Source organism: Amphiprion ocellaris, chromosome 21 (assembly GCF_022539595.1).
Source record: "Amphiprion ocellaris isolate individual 3 ecotype Okinawa chromosome 21, ASM2253959v1, whole genome shotgun sequence".
In the NCBI taxonomy this organism is placed as follows: domain Eukaryota; kingdom Metazoa; phylum Chordata; class Actinopteri; family Pomacentridae; genus Amphiprion; species Amphiprion ocellaris.
The window spans coordinates 18,849,352-18,866,831 of record NC_072786.1 but is presented as its reverse complement, the minus strand read 5'-3'; the positions used below and the strand labels follow the sequence as shown (position 1 = coordinate 18,866,831).

Here is a 17,480-nt window from a genome sequence, read left to right as displayed (position 1 = left end):
GAGGAATTCAGCTATGCCACAACATTTTCACAATGACAGCTGATGAGTGAGGACACACATAGACAGAGAGAGCTGTAAGAACTGAGTAACTCTAAATGTTGTTAAAAGGGAACAGCAGAGAGGCAGGTGAGCCATACTCCGATCCCCTCTGCTAGATAGCAGAGGGGATCGGAGTATGGCAGATGTCTGTCTGTCTGTCTGTCTGTCTGTCTGTCTGTCTGTCTGTCTGTCTGCTGCCCCCCTCTCCACCCTGACCTTCTTTGCTGGAGTGAAGAATATGGGTGCTGAAAGCTCCCTGCTGCTGTTGGCAAATTCTGCTTGCAGCTCTGAATCACCTTGGTGACACAAAAATCGGACTCTCCATGCTTCTTTCACGTCACTATGTGTCTCTCTCTGACTATAAATCCATCCATCTGACTCTCCAAATTCAGATTACCTTGCCACACAGCTCAGCTCCATTGTCCCATCAGCTTCACCTTCAGTTGACACTGTGAAATATCTTCCTCTCCACCCATCTACTCCTCTACTCATCTGTTCAGCCAGGAAGAGGCTTCAGCTTAATTAGTTCAGATCAAGTGTGTGATCACACCTTTGCACACATGGAAGGGATTTAGCCAGGATGCATATGATTATCAGTCACTGTTACCCATTTATACTCCATACACTACATGCAGATTCGAGAGCTGAGTGACATTCAAAAAAAAAAAAACAACAAAAAAAAAAAAAAAAATGGTGGAAATGCAAGGAAGAGGCAATGAAGGTATTCAAATACCAGTGTTGAAATTACCTCATAAGTGCAATATACCAATTTTGAATATGAATATAGTGTTAGTAAAGCAGAAAAGCGTAATTTGTTATTTTGGGATAGGCTATTTTTTGTCTGCTAGTCCAGCCACACATGCATATTAGTGTGTGAGTTCCTTCCACTGAAACTGATCAGCCTCCCACATTTATAAACAGACTGAGGTTGACCTCCCACAATGCACTGGTAAAGCAAAAGTGCAGCCCAGAGTCCATGTGTGTCTGGTTTACCTGCTGTGTGTGGTGGACTAATGGTGAAGCAGACACACAACCTGAAGCACAGCAAATGGAGCAGAACATAGGTAAGACAGGTCAAGTGATGGTAATGTTACTCAAGATGACAACAACTCACTACAGATATTAAGTGTATTTTACAATGCTAATGTGAGCTACTGATTGCGATTGGATGTTTTTTTTGTTCCTGTGAATGCAGCCTGTTTGGTTGGATATGATATTGGAAAAGTGAGAGGATGTGTTGCCAAAGCCCTGTTCGATTTGGTCTGAGATGCTTGAGCCCTATCAAAATGTAGATGCATCTGGAGTCAGTTTGCAGTCTGTGAAGGCCTCTGACAGGGTGTTGCCCCTGTAATGATGGGAGTGACAGTGTCAAGTGACACTGAAATGGCACAAAATTAGCCATTCTTCTCCCTGTTAAATTGGTGCATGGTGATAATCTTCACTTAGCAAGGTGCTCCACTTTCAGCCAAGACTGGAACTCTGTGGCTGCAGTGGGTACAGACTCACCAAAACTGAGCAGTTAAAGAAAAATTCTACCCTGGCCTGGAATCTCCATTCTGCTGTGGCTGTAGATGAAAGGTCAGACTCGACAGCATGGATTTGTCTGTTTAGTTAACAGTCTAGACAGTAGTGTGGGACTTGTTTCTTGCCACACTTTGAGTGCCTTAATACTAACAATCATAGTTTGAATGCCATAGTTTGTCTTAATATTGTTGACCATGTGCATTCCTTTATGACCACATCCTCTAAAGGGCTGCATCCAGCAGAATACTGCACCATTTTAAACGCTACCGTCATCTCAAACTGGTTTCATGAGCATGACAATGAGGTCAGTGGACTTCAGAGGCCCCCAGACCAGCAGGTCTGAATCCAGTATAACCATTTAAGGATTTAGTTGAACAGGAGATTGACATCATGAATGTTCTGCTGATAAATCTGCAGAAATTATGTGATGAATCAAGTCAACAAGAACTGGGTGAAAAAAGATGCTCAACGTAGTATTAGTGTGCTGTTCCTAATGGTGACCGTATTTTTGTCTGTGTACCCTAGCAACTAGTGTTGCCTGATTTTTCTTGTTCCTCTGTGGAATAGGGCTCCATTGTTGTCCTAAAACGATTAAAAACACTTGCAAGCCATATTGTATCCCTGAGTGACATATGTCTTCATTATTATGAACACAGACTGTAGTTTGTTGTGACTCAATTCTGGCCTGCAATGTTTAAGTAGGTGGTACATGTCAAACATCCACATGAATTTCAGGACTCAAGGTTTCCCAGCAGAACATTACATTATAGCTAGATAATCAATGTTGTTCACTTCAGCTGTCAGTGGTCATAATGCGGCTAATCAGTCTATATATTCTATATATCCAAATATGTTATAGATTCTACAATACATGCAATTAGCAAGTTCCAAACAAAATGTAGTAAAAGAAATGTTACCATCCTTCTAGCAACATCATGCACACCATGAAGCATGGTACCTTTCTCATTTAGTTTGTGACCAAGGTCAGCCCTCTTTCATTATCTCATCCCTCTCTGTTCTTCTCCTCTGGTTTGTCCCTGCAGCCTGAGCCACTAATTCACTGCTTCAATTAGACTGAGGCTTAATGAAGATGTCCAGCCAATATGATTACATAATTATCTCTGTGTTACCACAGGAAGGCAGAAAAAATGTCTTCCAAGCTTGGGTACAGATGGAGGGGACACAGAGGAACAGGGACAAAACAAGCGAATAGAAACACAGCAACATCACTATTGTCAGCTGGTATGATGGTTTTATTTTTGTTGTCAAATTTCAGCTCCTCACACTACATATAATGCTGTCCAGCTTTCAATGTGAGCAAAGAACTGTTGTCAACAAACTGACTATAGTAGCAAAACTGACATGGGGCAATTTAATTTCTCTTTGAATTTGTTATGCCGTACTTCTCTAAAAAATGTGTATGCCCAATGAATATTCAAAAAACATGGGATAAAGATGATGTAAATATCAAAAAATGCACTTCCAGGGTCTCAGAATTTCTGCTGTGAACTTCTAAATAAGAACATCTAGCTAACACCTGTTGTACTTGTCTGGTTACTAAAACTAAAACACAGCCAGTAAGAATCTTGGATTCTTCGTGGCCATGGTACAAGATAATACAAGGCAATGTGAAGAAATGTGTACAGTAAAGGAACACAACACAACACATTTTCCCCCACAAAGTGGAGATGTTGCTGCAGCTGCACTTGCTGCCTACATTCCACAAGATAGCTTTAAAGTGTAATGGGGCATTGCCACATGAGACATGATGCAAAATGTGATGGTCACACAAGGAGGATGGCATGAATTTGTAAAACCACTGGCTTGTTTAAACCCTGAGTCAGCTGTGATGCATAATGTACATCCTAAATTGGAGCACCTTTTAAAATTTTTTAAGTGCATATTTTCAAAGCCCAATTCCAATTTTAAATTAAATAATTCTTCAGTTCTAACATTCACACAACCTTGCAAATGAACTAACGAGTATATATGAATTGGTAGTTTGTGTCAATCATACGCTTAGCTGCTTTCAGCCATTGTTGTCTTACTGGAGGATGTGAGAAACCCGCTGTAAAAAGGTAGCAGGATGACGGACAGACTTTGTCATTCATCCTGACATTCATTATGTGTGCGTTTATGTGTCTCGGAGTTTCTGACCTTATGCATGGGAGATTTGTGTCATACATGCCAGTGTGTGTGGCTCAGAGGTAGGTGAAGTGCTGAGATGATATGTCACATTGGAGGACACAGGCTGCCCTCCGTTCTGCCACATCTAACCGTGTGTCATTTTCTATTACAGAGCCACATTGTGGCAGCCATGGCCCTGTCTGTCCTTGTGTGTGTGTTTGTGTTCACATTAAAGGGCAACTAGCTGAGTGCTCATCAGTGACTGTCTGCGTCATGTGACAGGGTGGAGGAGGGCCTCGCAGGCTGCTGATGCAAAGAGGTTGTGGTTAAAAAAACAACGCATCAACGCTTAGCTCTTCACTCATGTAGAAGTCATTTGCTCATACTCTGAGAAGGCATGGAGAAATGCTTTACAAATACCAGCTGGAATAGTTTTCCATTTATTCAAGACACACAGGATGGAGCAGGTAGCTCAACCATGCGCCAGCATGCTAGCAATAATGTATAGGTTACAATCACAAAAGTGTTTAAATGAGTCTGCTGTATTAAACTAAAGCTTTTGTTAAGTCTCTTTTGTTAGTTGAATGTGTGCAGGTCTGCTTTGCCAAAATATCAACTTTCCACAAGCTAAAAGAGGCCACTGTGTTTTGACTTTTAAATAACTTTTAGCCTCTGTCTTCCAAAAGACCTTGTTGTGTATACTAAAGAGTACTATATTAAATCATACTAATATACAAATATAATTAGATGTACAGCAGTTAAGGAAAATCTAAAGTCTTCATCCCTGACACACAGACAACTAAGAAATGAATAGTAAACCTTTCATGGAGAATACAGCAAATGTAGATTCTGACTTTGACCAATGAAAATTGTCTCAAGTGGACTTAAGGTGTATTTACAACAATCTTGTGCTCCATTGTTTTGCTTCTGTTTGTTGTGATTGTCCTTGCAGATGTGTGGAGTACAGCAAGCGATACAGGAGATGGCAAAATTTCTAATTGGTTGTTTGGGGAGAGCTGCTGACTTGAACTGAAAGACAGGAAAAATTATTTACTTTGTGAATTTCCAAAACAACTTTGCCTATGATTGAGGCTGAAATACATGCAGACTGGATGTATATAATTGTATAATTCTTATATAATTTTGTCAATCTGTCATTTCTAATTGACAGATATACATTGACAGATTTTTAAATTTATATTTGACATATACTGCATGTGTCAGTTTTCCACTGAAGTAAGTATAAAAAGGACAATATGATCCTTGCTGCAGTCTGTTATTTCTCTTGTCTGGAGAATGCGGTTTGTAGGTGCATCTTTGTAGCATCACAATGCTTCATTTATAATACTGTGATACATTTTACCTTTATCAACAAACTGCAGCTCCTGCAATTTGGATATTCCTCTTGGCCAATTGCAGTTTTGATAGTATTTCAAATAAATGTTCATCCCTAATGAAGACCACACTAAAAAAAAATATTTCCTCAACGAAATACTGTAACTATGTTTGTTACACAACCCATATTTGAGCAATGTACTGCTGGCAGCATTAGCTCTTGGGCTAAGTTGGTGCTATAAACTATTCGCAGCAGCAATATCACAGTCAACAAGCATTCTGAAACAGTTTTGAAAAATTGGTTTAGGATAACATTTAAAGAGCATAAACAGAAAAATAAATGCCCATATTTAAAAAAAAAGAGTGTTATTAAACTCAAAAATATCAATGATTAAAAATGTCTATGTTTATAAAAATAAAAAAAAAAGAAAATGAACAGTTCACACAATCAAGGAAATAAGCAACCTAAAAGAACAATGACTTATTCCAAGACTCCACTCCTCACGCCACTCACTACTCACTACACCACATCACATAAAGCTTGCTCTGGAAAGCCCTTTTTCTACCAAAGGGCTTGTGTGTGTGTGTGTGTGTGTGTGCACGTGTGTGTGTGTGTGTGTGTGTGTGTGTGTGTGTGTGTGTGTGTGTGTGTGTGTGTGTGTGTGTGTGTGTGTGTGTGCGCGCGTGTGCGCAGTTCATTCATACAAGTAGACCTGTTTATATAATAACCACTTCAGAATTTGTCATTGCAGATAGTAAATTGGAATTAGACTTTAAAAAAAACTGGCAAATATGTACACGGAGGATGTACTCAGGAGAAATGGCCCAGCTGAATGAGAATGAGAGGGGCTGGTGATTAAAAGCCCAGAGGGGCAGTATATTTGCCTCTCAGAGGGAAATTATGCATCAGAAGCATAGTGTGTGATGAGGTAAAATGCTATAAACTGATGAGACCACTCTGCACCACTCTGCTTTAAACAGCTTTGTAAGACTAATGACTTCATTTGGTAGGGATGGGAGGCGTTAAAAAACAGTTTTTAAAAACTTGCTTCGCAGCAGCATCTTCATTATAGCTGGTGGAGATGTTTGAGATTTCTCGATGGACTTAAACGTGCCATGTGGAGACGAATTTGTGCCTCAGATCCTCCCTCTCTGGATAGCAGGCGGGTTTAAAAATACTGCAAACCTCCCAGGATGCTAGTGAAGAGCAGAGGCTGGAAGTGTGGGCCGTGATGGGAAATACATACAAACACATAGGAATAGAAAGACCGTGCACACATCCACAGTGGTGAGGAGGAGACAGGAGGAAAAGGGGGCAAGAGGGGAGGGAGGAGACAGAAATAAGCTCATTTTACAGTACACAAGGAGTAAAAAGAGCAAAGTATTTTCTTTAGGACAACTGACGAATACAAAACACAGGTTGATACTAAAATTACAACAACTGGGACTTGAGTGTTCTAAAAAGCATTATACAAATAAAATGCATTATTATTATTATTATTATTATTATTATTATTATTATTATTATTATTATTATTATTATTATTATTATTATTATTATTATTATTATTATGCTCATACTTGGGTACTTTTACTTCTAAAGGAATATTTCAATCTTGTGGTATTGTTATTTTTACTTAAGTACAAAGTCTGAATTTCACTTTCACTACTGTCAGAGTGTCAGAGACTGTGGCTGCTGAAAGAGACCAATCAAAGGAGGGGATTTATCAGCCTGTCCCAACTCCAAACTCTCATCAATCAACTTGATGGGTGTGGAGCTGTTGCGACTGCTTGGGGATGGTTGGTGAGCGTCCCAGTCCTTGTGCTCTACAGAAATGCTGCCTTGTAAGGGTGGTTTTCTATAGCAAACACGTGGCACGCAGGCCTAGTTTTTATGTGCACAGGTTTTGAAACAAATATAAATGGCATAAGCAGTTGTCTCAGATGAAACAAAAACATTCTCTCCACTGCTGCCTAATGTGCCACTAGTTCTTGCCACCAAAACAAAAACCAGCTGGTACCAAGAAGTTAGTAGCAGTTTTCCAACCCCATCGTCTGGCTGTAAGCTCTTTGACGTACCTGGATATGTGCTGTTGTGATGAGATAATCAATGCTATTTACTTAGTCTGCAAGTCATCTGAGTGTTCTGGTTCATCAGTGTTTATTTGAAGAACAAAAGCACTTTTTGAGATATGGCCCATATAAGCCTTTTTATTTGCCAGTGCCTTTTAAATGTGGTAATGAAAAACAATTACAAGACAGTTTTGTAATCCGCCACTGCTGCGGTTGTGTTTAGGGAAAGATCATGGTCATGGTTAAAAGAAACCAAGTCTCGCTGCAGTCTCCTGTTTGGAACTCTTTCACACTACTGATCCTTCCATCCACCCCTCGTCCTCCTTATGAAGTACTGTGGCTCACTAACAGAGTCATTTCCATTCCACCTTTGTTCCTGTCAGACCAGAAACACAATTCACTCAGTTGCTAGAAGTCCTTGTCAGTAGACGTACTAATGTAGGTCTTCTCAGTTTGTACAATCAAATGGGTGTAGTTTATTTCCTGGCATGAAACTGCATGCATGAATTAGGTCTTGTGAAATGAACCTTTGCACAGAATACTAACCAGACATCAACGCCATGCATTTTGTTGTGGCGTGAGATGTATATCACAGCATGAAATGCTTGCTGTGTGTCACGCCCATTTTGTGCAGGAAAATGTTGCATCACAAAAGGCTCACAAAGGATCAGGAAACTGCCTGAGACATACATTTTGTCCAAAGCCGTGTAAATTAGGGTTGTAATGATATGGTAATTTCATTTTATTTATTCCAAAGTCACTGTCTTCATTCCATGGTAGGAAATGTATTTCATGACACGTACAGTGACTGTTTGTGCCCCAGGGTGGTTTTTGGGCTAAGAGTACATTTCTTTAAAGAAAAGCTCTGCTGTGACACAAAATCCATTTTGCTTTCACTAAGACTCAGCTTATGAAAACAACAAGTGTCACATTATTTAGCAATTCAAACATCACATGATACAGATGAATGAGTGTCATGCTTTTAGCTACTGGCAAGCTACCGACAGCGCCACGTTCTGCCTTCAGCATCATGCAGACAGATAAACAGATGACTTTGTAGGAATGTAATTCTCATCCATGTTCCTCCTCTCCGTCCTCTCCTCCTCTTCCTCTGTGCAGCTGTCAAATTACTGCTCTCAAACCAGCTCCTGGGAAAGCTTTAAACATAGTCATGAATCCTTTTGTACACAGAAAGCAGATTCTGCCTTTGTTGCCAAGCAACACAAAGGAAGTGTCAGAGGTTGTTGTTGTTGGTTTTTTTACACAGCTGTAAAAGATGTATGTAGCTATGGTGAACTTGTTGGCTGTTAATTAGCCATTACCAGCTACCAACACACACTGTCAACTGTGATGTAAAGCTTGTTCACGGGGTTGGATCAATCTACAGAATAGAATTAGATGTTCAGCTGCTGCTTTCAGCTCATTCTTCCCTCACACTACCTGGCACAACATAGTCTTTGTTGCCTGTATTGTGAAAGGTGCACTTCGCTAATTTTAATACAGATATAGATATAGATATAGATATGGATATGGATATGTATACAGTACCAATCAAAAGTTTGGACACACCTTCTCATTTAATGGTTTTTCTTTATTTTCATGACTATTTGCATTGTAGTTTCTCTCTCAGAGAATATGAGGTAGTCACCTGAAATGGTTTTCCAACAGTGTTGAAGGAGTTCCCAGAGATGCTGAGTACTTGTTGGCCCTTTTGCCTTCACTCTGCGGTCCATCTCATCCAAACCATCTGAATTGGGTTTAGGTCAGGTGACTGTGGAGGCCAGGTCATCTGACGCAGCACTCCATCACTCTCCTTCTTGGTCGAATAGTCCTTCCACCACCTGGAGGTGTGTTTGGGGTTGCTGAAAAATAAATGATGGTCCAACTAAACACAGACCAGATGGGATGGCATGTTGCTGCAGGATGCTGTGGTAGCCATGCTGGTTCAGTGTGTCTTCAGTTTTGAATAAATCTCCAACAGTGTCACCAACAAAGCACCCCACACCAACACCACCTCCTCCTCCATGCTTCACGGTGGGAACCATGCATGTAGAGACCGTCTGTTCCCTTCACCTTTGCTGCTTCGCACAAAGACGGGGGGTGGAACCAAGATCTCAAATTGGGACTCAGAATCAGATCAAAGCAGCGATTTCCACTGGTCTAATGCCCATTCCTTGTGTTTCTTGGCCTAAACAAATCTCTTCTGCTTGTTGCTTTTCCTTAGTAGTGGTTTGACCATAAAGGCCTGATTGGTCAGTCTCCTCTGAACAGTTCATGTAGAGATATGTCTGCTACTAGAACTCTGTGTGGCATTTATCTGGGCTCTAATCTGAGGGTGCTGTTGACTTGTGATTTCTGAGGCTGGTGACTTGGATGAACTTGTCTTCTGCAGCAGAGATGACTCTCTGTCTTCCTTTCCTGGGATGTTCCTCATGTGAGCCAGTTTTGTCGTCGCGCTTGACGGTTTTTGCAAGTGCACTTGGGGATACATTCAAAATTTTTGCAATTTTCCAGACTGAATGATAGACTGTCATTTCTCTTTACTTTGCTGATTGGTTCTTGCCATAAAATGGATTCAGACAGTTGTCAAATAGGGCTGTCAACTGTGTACCAACCTGACTTCTGCACAACACAACTGATGGTCCCAACCCCATTATCAAGGCAAGAAATTCCACAAATTAACCTTGATAGGCACACCTGTGAAGTGAAAAATATTTCAAGTGACTACCTCATGAAGCTCATTTAGAGAATGCCAAGAGTGTGCAAAGCTGTAATCAAAGCAAAGGGTGGCTGCTTTGAAGAATCTAAAATATAAAGCATTAAATGAGAAGGTGTGTCCAGACTTTTGACTGGTAGTGTAGCTATATATAATTGAGTTATTTGATTGGAATTGTCGTGAACTTTCATGACATACAAATCCCACAGCTTTACGGGTGTGTAATAAAAAGTTTCCGGATCTCCTTTGCATATGACTGAATTTCACTGAACTGAACTCAATTTTCAGATTTGCCATTTTGTAATAGTGGACAGGTTGATGTAGAAGAAGAAAAAAAACTAAATATGCAACTTGGATATCCAGAGTACCTCTGGACTAGCAACCTACCACACTGAAAACTTCCTCTCTTCCCTGACTCCATCAATAACTATAGAGGACATCTGACCTATTGTTTTGGTTACATGGATTAAACGTGGCCACCCTGAAATACAGTTAATGTGTGTGAAGAGCATGGCAAATGGCAAACAACCACATACAAGCAGGCCAAGTGAACAAAGCTGAGTCCTGAGGGGACTTGCTGGTGTACTGAGCTGCTCCTCATAGACGTGTGCAAGTACCGATGTGTGTCACATTGATGGTATTCTTGCCTTGCTCGGTTGCATGAATTTAGCAGCTGGACAGTTTCTGTTCAAACTGCCACAGTTTACACCAATAAGCCAAAGCTCAGATTTAGCAAATACTGTTGACTGTGTTATACCAACGCTGCATATCAAGGTCTGTGACTGTAGGAACAGTCAGTGTTTGGTGCAGGAGAAATGGAAGGATGTAAAGGCCTGAACAGCCAAATTGTTATGACCAGATGACTGGATCAAAGCATCCCCAAAATATCAAAACTTGTGGGATGCTCCCAGTCAGCAGTGGTAGGTTCCTACTATGAACCATCAGTGGTGGGTAAGGTAGTGGCATAAGTCAAATCAACAGCAGTTCCAACCAGAATTTCCAGTACTTTAGTACCATCATCTTGGTGCTAGACACCACAGGACACCTTTAGAGCTAATATAGAGTCCAGGTCTCTGCAAGTCACAACTATTTTGGCAGCACATGAAAGACAAACAGCACATGAGGAAGTTATGTTGTGTATCATTTGATTTACATTACTGATTATTAGCTATGAACTGTTGTTTGTGAGCAAAGTGTGTTTAGCCTCTGACTGAACTCGGAACTAATGAAGAAATCATTTTTTATTATTATTTTGCTCCAGACTTCTCTCCTTCTTTGCTTCTGTGTGTTCATTGCACTTATAGCACCCAAGCTGTAACACAACAGAGAGATTTCTATTCCCAACATTATTCTTCCTTGCCAAAACCTGATGCTCACCCACAGTGCAGTCTTGTATACCCAGGTATATCTTCACAGCACTGTCAGTGCTGAAGAATGGTCGGGCTGCACCAGTTATCATCTGCTGAAGGGGGAAAACCTGCTTTGGCTTGCATTTCTTTCAGCCAGTCAAACTGTTATGGCATGCAAGAGGGGAATTCAATTTTTCAATTCAATTTCATTTATATCACACCAATTACAGTCAAATTGTCTCAAGACACTTTACAGAACCCATATGCCTGACCCCCAGAGCAAGTCCCAAGGCAACAGTGGCAAGGAAAACACCCTTTTAACAGGGAAAATAACCTTGAGCAGAACCCGGCTCTTTATGTGGGGGGACCCATCTGCCTGCTGGCCGGGCGAGTAGAGAGATAGAGGGGTAGAGAGGTGGAGGGGTAGAGGTAGACGGCTAGAGGTGAAGGGGGAGGGATGGGAGAAGGGGGGGTGGGGAACAAGGAACATATAAGACACAGTTGGATACATGTATGATAAGCTAGATGATACATACAAAGTACAAGCTAACATTGAAATCGATTCATAGTTTACTGTTATGGTGTACGGCTCTGGCATTAAATATACTACATATATAGCTGGTAGTAAAATTCAAACAGTATGTAGATGAGCATATCAAATATAGTGAGGGTGATGCAGAGTCGACTGGTGGAAATGGGCAGCTGGAAGCAGTGGGCTGGAGGAAGATCAGCAGCAGCATCCCACAGTGGACATGATGGAGACTAGGCCAGTAGGTGGGAGAACAACCACACATCTGAAGCATCCAGCTCTGGAACCAGGGACACTCGGAGAAAGGACACAGGGAGAAACAGAGTGAGTGTAATGCAATAATGGTATATATTAAATATAATGGTAGATAGAGAAAGGCTCAGTGCATCAAGAGGGAGTATTGTAATTAAAGCAACAAACTCACCAAAACAACCCAAGCAGGCCTGACTTACTGCATGCTCCAAATCATTGTCAAAATTTGCTGTACATACCATGTAGTAAAGGAGAAAGCTGACCGAAATGCACGGCAAACAAGGCAGGCTTATACTCGTATTCTGTATCTGCTGTTAGACTACCCACAATGCAATGCTGGGATTGAGTTGCCGCTAACTTGAGGGCTAATTTAAAATGTGACATAAATCCTAACAACATCTGAACAGACTCAGAAGAATTACTTTATGAATTGTTTAGCAAATCAACAGAACATGGCTAAAATGGCAATGGTGATGATAGTAAAGATTTTTTTCTGTTGGGGAAGATGGCCTCAAAAATTAATCGATCCCTAAGACACCCATTTTCAATACTCCACTGTCCACCAACTATTTACTTTTCTATAGGTGATTTCTCCATTCATGACAACTGTATGAGGGGAGAATTTTTGCTTAAGGGAAGTTTGTTTTTGCTGGAGTTGTCATCCTGCAATCCAAAGCTGTTCCCATTTCTAGTTAATTCCCCTGCCTCTGAATGCTGTTTGGGATTAGGTCACAACTTTTTAACTGTCACCTCCTCAACTGTCTTGAACAAAGGTCCTTAATAGATTTGTTTTACTCCGTGCTGAAAATTATACAATAGTGTTACTTGGTCCAAACTAGTAAGATTGCCTTTGCAATTTGTTAAAAAAAAAAAAAAAAAAAAAAAAAAAGCAGTGTAGTATTTCAGTCATGAGACCGATTAATGGAGCATTAATGGAGATGGGCCGAACACTTGCTGGGCTGTCACTGCTTTGCCTCAAAAAAGCTGAAAGGTTTCTAGAGGTGGTAGTTCATGTCAATATGTACACAACCCCATTTAATGGTACCATTAGTTGGCTTTGCCAGAATGGCTATTCCTTGAGAAAAACAACAGGGCCATAAAAATAAAAGCCTTACCAGCAGGGCTGCAAATGTGTTTGGATGGGGTTACAGATATGGCACAAGAAAATACCCACATCAGTACACAACCGCACTCAAACACACATGTCTTCCCTGCTATTCATGTGCATTGCAACACCATTATCTCAGCTAAAGTGTTTTCACTTTCCATGTCCCCTTTACCTGTCATTTCTCCCCACTGCTGAATAGTGGCTCTGGCCTTTACTTCTTAATGCACCACATGTGCTTCATTCACTGTGGCACTGTGCTAGCCTAAGTGCATGGTGCTCTTTTAAAGGCCCAGTCTCATTACATTAGACCAACCTCTGAGCCTACAAGCGCAACTTTTAATGCTTCTCAAGCTTGCACACACAACATAACTTGTCCCAAATATCAAACTATTTTGGTCACTAGATTGTGCAGTGTAAATATCTTTCAACTGACTTTGTGTTCGTCTGTCCTAATTTCCCATCTCCTTCCATGGATTGTATCACAGGATAGAGGCTTGGGTGGTCTGCTAGCTGTTGAAGTCAAAATGTTACAGTTACACACCATTGCTTTCCAGTGGTTTATGTTCAATTGGATCTAAATGTAAAAAATTTAAAAAAGAGAAAACAGCCTAATATCAAAGGTATTGCAGTGAGAGCAGACACTAGTTTCAGATTTTATCATATCATTCAAATAGCATCATCATCACACATCATTCAGATACATATGGGCCACAAGGAACCTCTCCTACCTTCACTATTATTATCATTTTTATTATTATTATTTTCTGTTGACCTCTCATTTTGACTTTTGTTTTCAGTCAGTGTTTGGTTAAGTTTAGGCTCCAAAACTACTTGGTTAGATTGAGAACAGGGTTTTAGGTTAAAATACACTGCTACTATATTTACAACATGTTGCAAAGCTCCATTACTTCCTCTACATTTTCGCTCACTTTTTCAAACAACTGCAAAGCCTGTGTTATCATTTTTACTTTTTATCAGTGTTCAAACCTGGCGATGCACCTTCTGACCAGTTTGAAGTGGGATGTTACCACTGGCCCATATGGGAATGATGGACTGTTATAATGGCCATTAAATGGGCTCATAATGTTCAATTTGGGTGGAACAGAGAAGTTGTGAGGTGGGAGGGGAAAAGGGCTTTAAGGAAAGTGTAAGTATGACTTTGTCAACTGAGACAACAGCTGAATCCCCCTTTTCCCTTTCAATTGCCTTTGTGTTTATTTAAATAAAGCATTTCAACCAGGTTTTACTAAAACAGCACAGTAATCTGAAAATATGCTCCTATAAACCTTCTTGTGCACATCAGAGGAGTAGATTTTTCTCATTTCTCTGTTTACCCTCTACCCAGCGACCATAACAGATTATCTCTTTAATTATCATAAATGTAGGCAAACATGACTGTAAACTTAACTTTTTATCATTAATATGTCTGAACTTTTCTTGCATGCCCTTGAAGATCCACTTCAAAGATGCAGAGGGAGTTTTCCTCACAGGGCGATTTTTCCTCGGTAATTTACATCTTCTTTAGTATATTCAAACTTTCTTCTTTTTGGGGCCTTCTGTCATTTCTCATTTGACCATACCCTCATGTAACCAGGTGAAAGGAAACAATTTCGAAACAACCTAGTTGATTATTCCCCAACTAATTAATGAGAGCGCACCAATAAGCTCATGCATCAGAGTTCATTCTTGAGTGGGGAAATAAAAAAATTTGACCAACATTTGACGCAGTAATTCTGCAGTCAACTTTAGCTTGCTAGTGGTATCACAGGGTTCTTTCACCCTTTTAATGTTTTCTCTTTGTAGTGATATTCTACATAATCTGGTTGCACTTCTGTTTCCTTCAAAACACATTAACTGTGGCAATTAAGTTGTATTGAAACATAATTTCTAAAAGACATGATTGTACCAAATCAATTGTGTGTTTCTGAAACTACAGGCATATGCTTAAAAAAAAGAAAAATGGTGACATGAGCACTGGGGGTAACAAGATTCACTGACTGGACATGGCCAACTACCATAACTGAAACTTTGCAGTGTTTGGAACCACTTCACAAAAGACCACAGAAAAAATGATTTGCCATGCAATATTTGCAGGAGGTATAACAAAAGGGATGACAGTCTTCTGATGGATTTTTTATCTAGTGTACATCATGTTCAAGCAAAAACTTCTTGCAATAGACAAGTACACAGCCTGAGATGTTTGCCATTATACTGTATTGTGTATTGAAATATTTTCAAGCTTGCTTTCAGGCATCAAGGTTTCATAATGCTTTTCCTCTATTTTCTCACCACATTCTCAAACCCCAGAAGAAGACTACCTAGCCTCTGTATTCCTCAAGAATTTCCTTTTTTGGGTACTTGTGATGATGACTTATTCCCGACAGACTCTCTATGGTTGTCGTATGTTGGGTTAATCTAAGAAAAAGGGTCCCACACTGGGATCTGGAGCAGGTCACCAATAAATGCTACTTCTGGCAAGTGACAGTATCAGAATGAGATGATATAACCATTCCGATATGGGACTTCTTTGATCATAGTCAAAGTTTCTTCTGAATGTGCAGCCTGGAAAACCCTTTGAAACAGTATTAGACACTACAGCACTCCAGCAAAACTGATTTATAAGAATGCTAATGTCCAGCCTTCATTTCCACTGCAGTCTCTGTGATCTGACAATTTATGTAGAGGCAGCTGGCTACCTCGCTTACTTGTTTGTAAGGTTTCAGCTTAGAGCAAACAGTATACATGTTTAATGAGTGATGCATTCTTTGAATTTTAAAAGCTTCACACCCACAACATCTGTTCTGGAAATACAAGAGAGAGAGAAAAATGGTGCAGCATAAAGGAGCAGTGTGCTATAGCCAGCATAATGCCACAGCTTTCAGAAGTAGGCACTCATTTCACAGCCGAAAAAGATTTTTAACTACAGAAACAAATGAGAGGCACTTATGCAGGACACACATCAGGAGAAATGGTATCAAAGTCTATTCCAACACCCAGAAACATGTGTCTGGTCTCCTACTGGAAACTTTGGAAAGATGTTTGAGACAGAAAATACACACAAAGCTTTACTGCTGGTTTTGCACTTCAAACACAACTTAAACAGCACAGAGAACATCACAGAGACGGTGAGATCTTCACACCTGCACTGGATTTGAATTTTAATCTCATAATCTTCTTTGTATGTAAATGAGCTTGGGTGAGTTTTACACATGAACGACAGGAGAACTTACATCTGTGCTGCTTGTTATTAATTTGCTTAAATTCAAAGCGTATGTATATAGCTACACAGATCCAGTTTGTGAGTGTGTGTACATGTTAGTGTAACAATGTGGGTGTCCACTTTAGTCAGCTAAACACTCGTGGATGTAGACTGCCAACAACCATAATGATTGTGAAGTCGATCTGTTGATTGGTCTGTCTGTCCAACACTTTGGTCAAGATGCCATGAAATTATCCACTGATACTCATGGTAATTATTAGGGCCCGATTTGTGATGATTTAACGACCCTTTGGTCTTTGTAGAACTACAGTCAGGCCCTTTAATTCATCGTGTCGTCTTTTTCAAGGTAATATCTCAACAACTCTTTTCATAGATTGCCATGGAAATTTGTCCAGAAACCTGTGGCCTCCAGGGGAAGAATTGTAATATATTGTAATATTTTTGTTGGTACTCATGTTTCCCCTAGTGCCATGACAAGATCAGACTGAATTTTTCTTCCATAATTTCGTTTAGAAGAACCTGCAGAACCAATGACATTCCCACCAGCTTTCACTGTACTGCATGTTTACTGGTAAATACTAGCGTGCTAAAATGCGAGACTAAGATAGTGAACATGTACACATAATACTTTCTACAAATCGGAGCATTATTATTATTATTGTTGGCCTGTTAGAATGATGATGATAATATTTAACTTGAAGCACTACCTCCTAGAGCTGCAAGCCAGAGTACCTTGGACGTCTTACAGAAGGACATTAATAGCATCAGTTGGGTGTGAGCAGAAATAGTTGTGTTAAAATTGGATAAAGGAACTACCAGAGACGGTCAAAGCCAACTTATCACTCCACTGCTGTTCTGTTGCAGGAAGAAGGGGGTGGGAATCTTGTATTTTTCTTTTCAGTAAGCTACAGAAATGATCGAACACAGATGTTGCCTAATCTGAAACTAATAAAGACTTTCCGATGCTATCAAGCAATCTGACATGTGCTTCTCACAGAGTATTCCAGCTGCTTTAGTCTTACTATTTCAGCAAGGAATCAAATAGCTAAGTATAATGTGACAGATGTTGGTAGCAGTTATAAGCCTATAAAGAATTGTTGTCAGGAACTGGTGGAGACCAAAGCAGAGCTACAAGATGAGTGACTGTTGGGCTGGAATTCATCGTGTAGATATTAACATGATTCCAAATGAAATACATTCTGTGTGCT

General features: G+C 40.2%; 1 protein-coding gene across 19 annotated transcripts in view; it reads left to right on the top strand.

Moving 5' to 3' along the window:
- The window catches only part of LOC111563581 (pleckstrin homology domain-containing family A member 5-like), a 294,554-nt gene that overhangs the window by 160,760 nt on the left and 116,314 nt on the right, over positions 1-17,480 (top strand). The gene's annotated exons all lie outside the window — the stretch shown is intronic.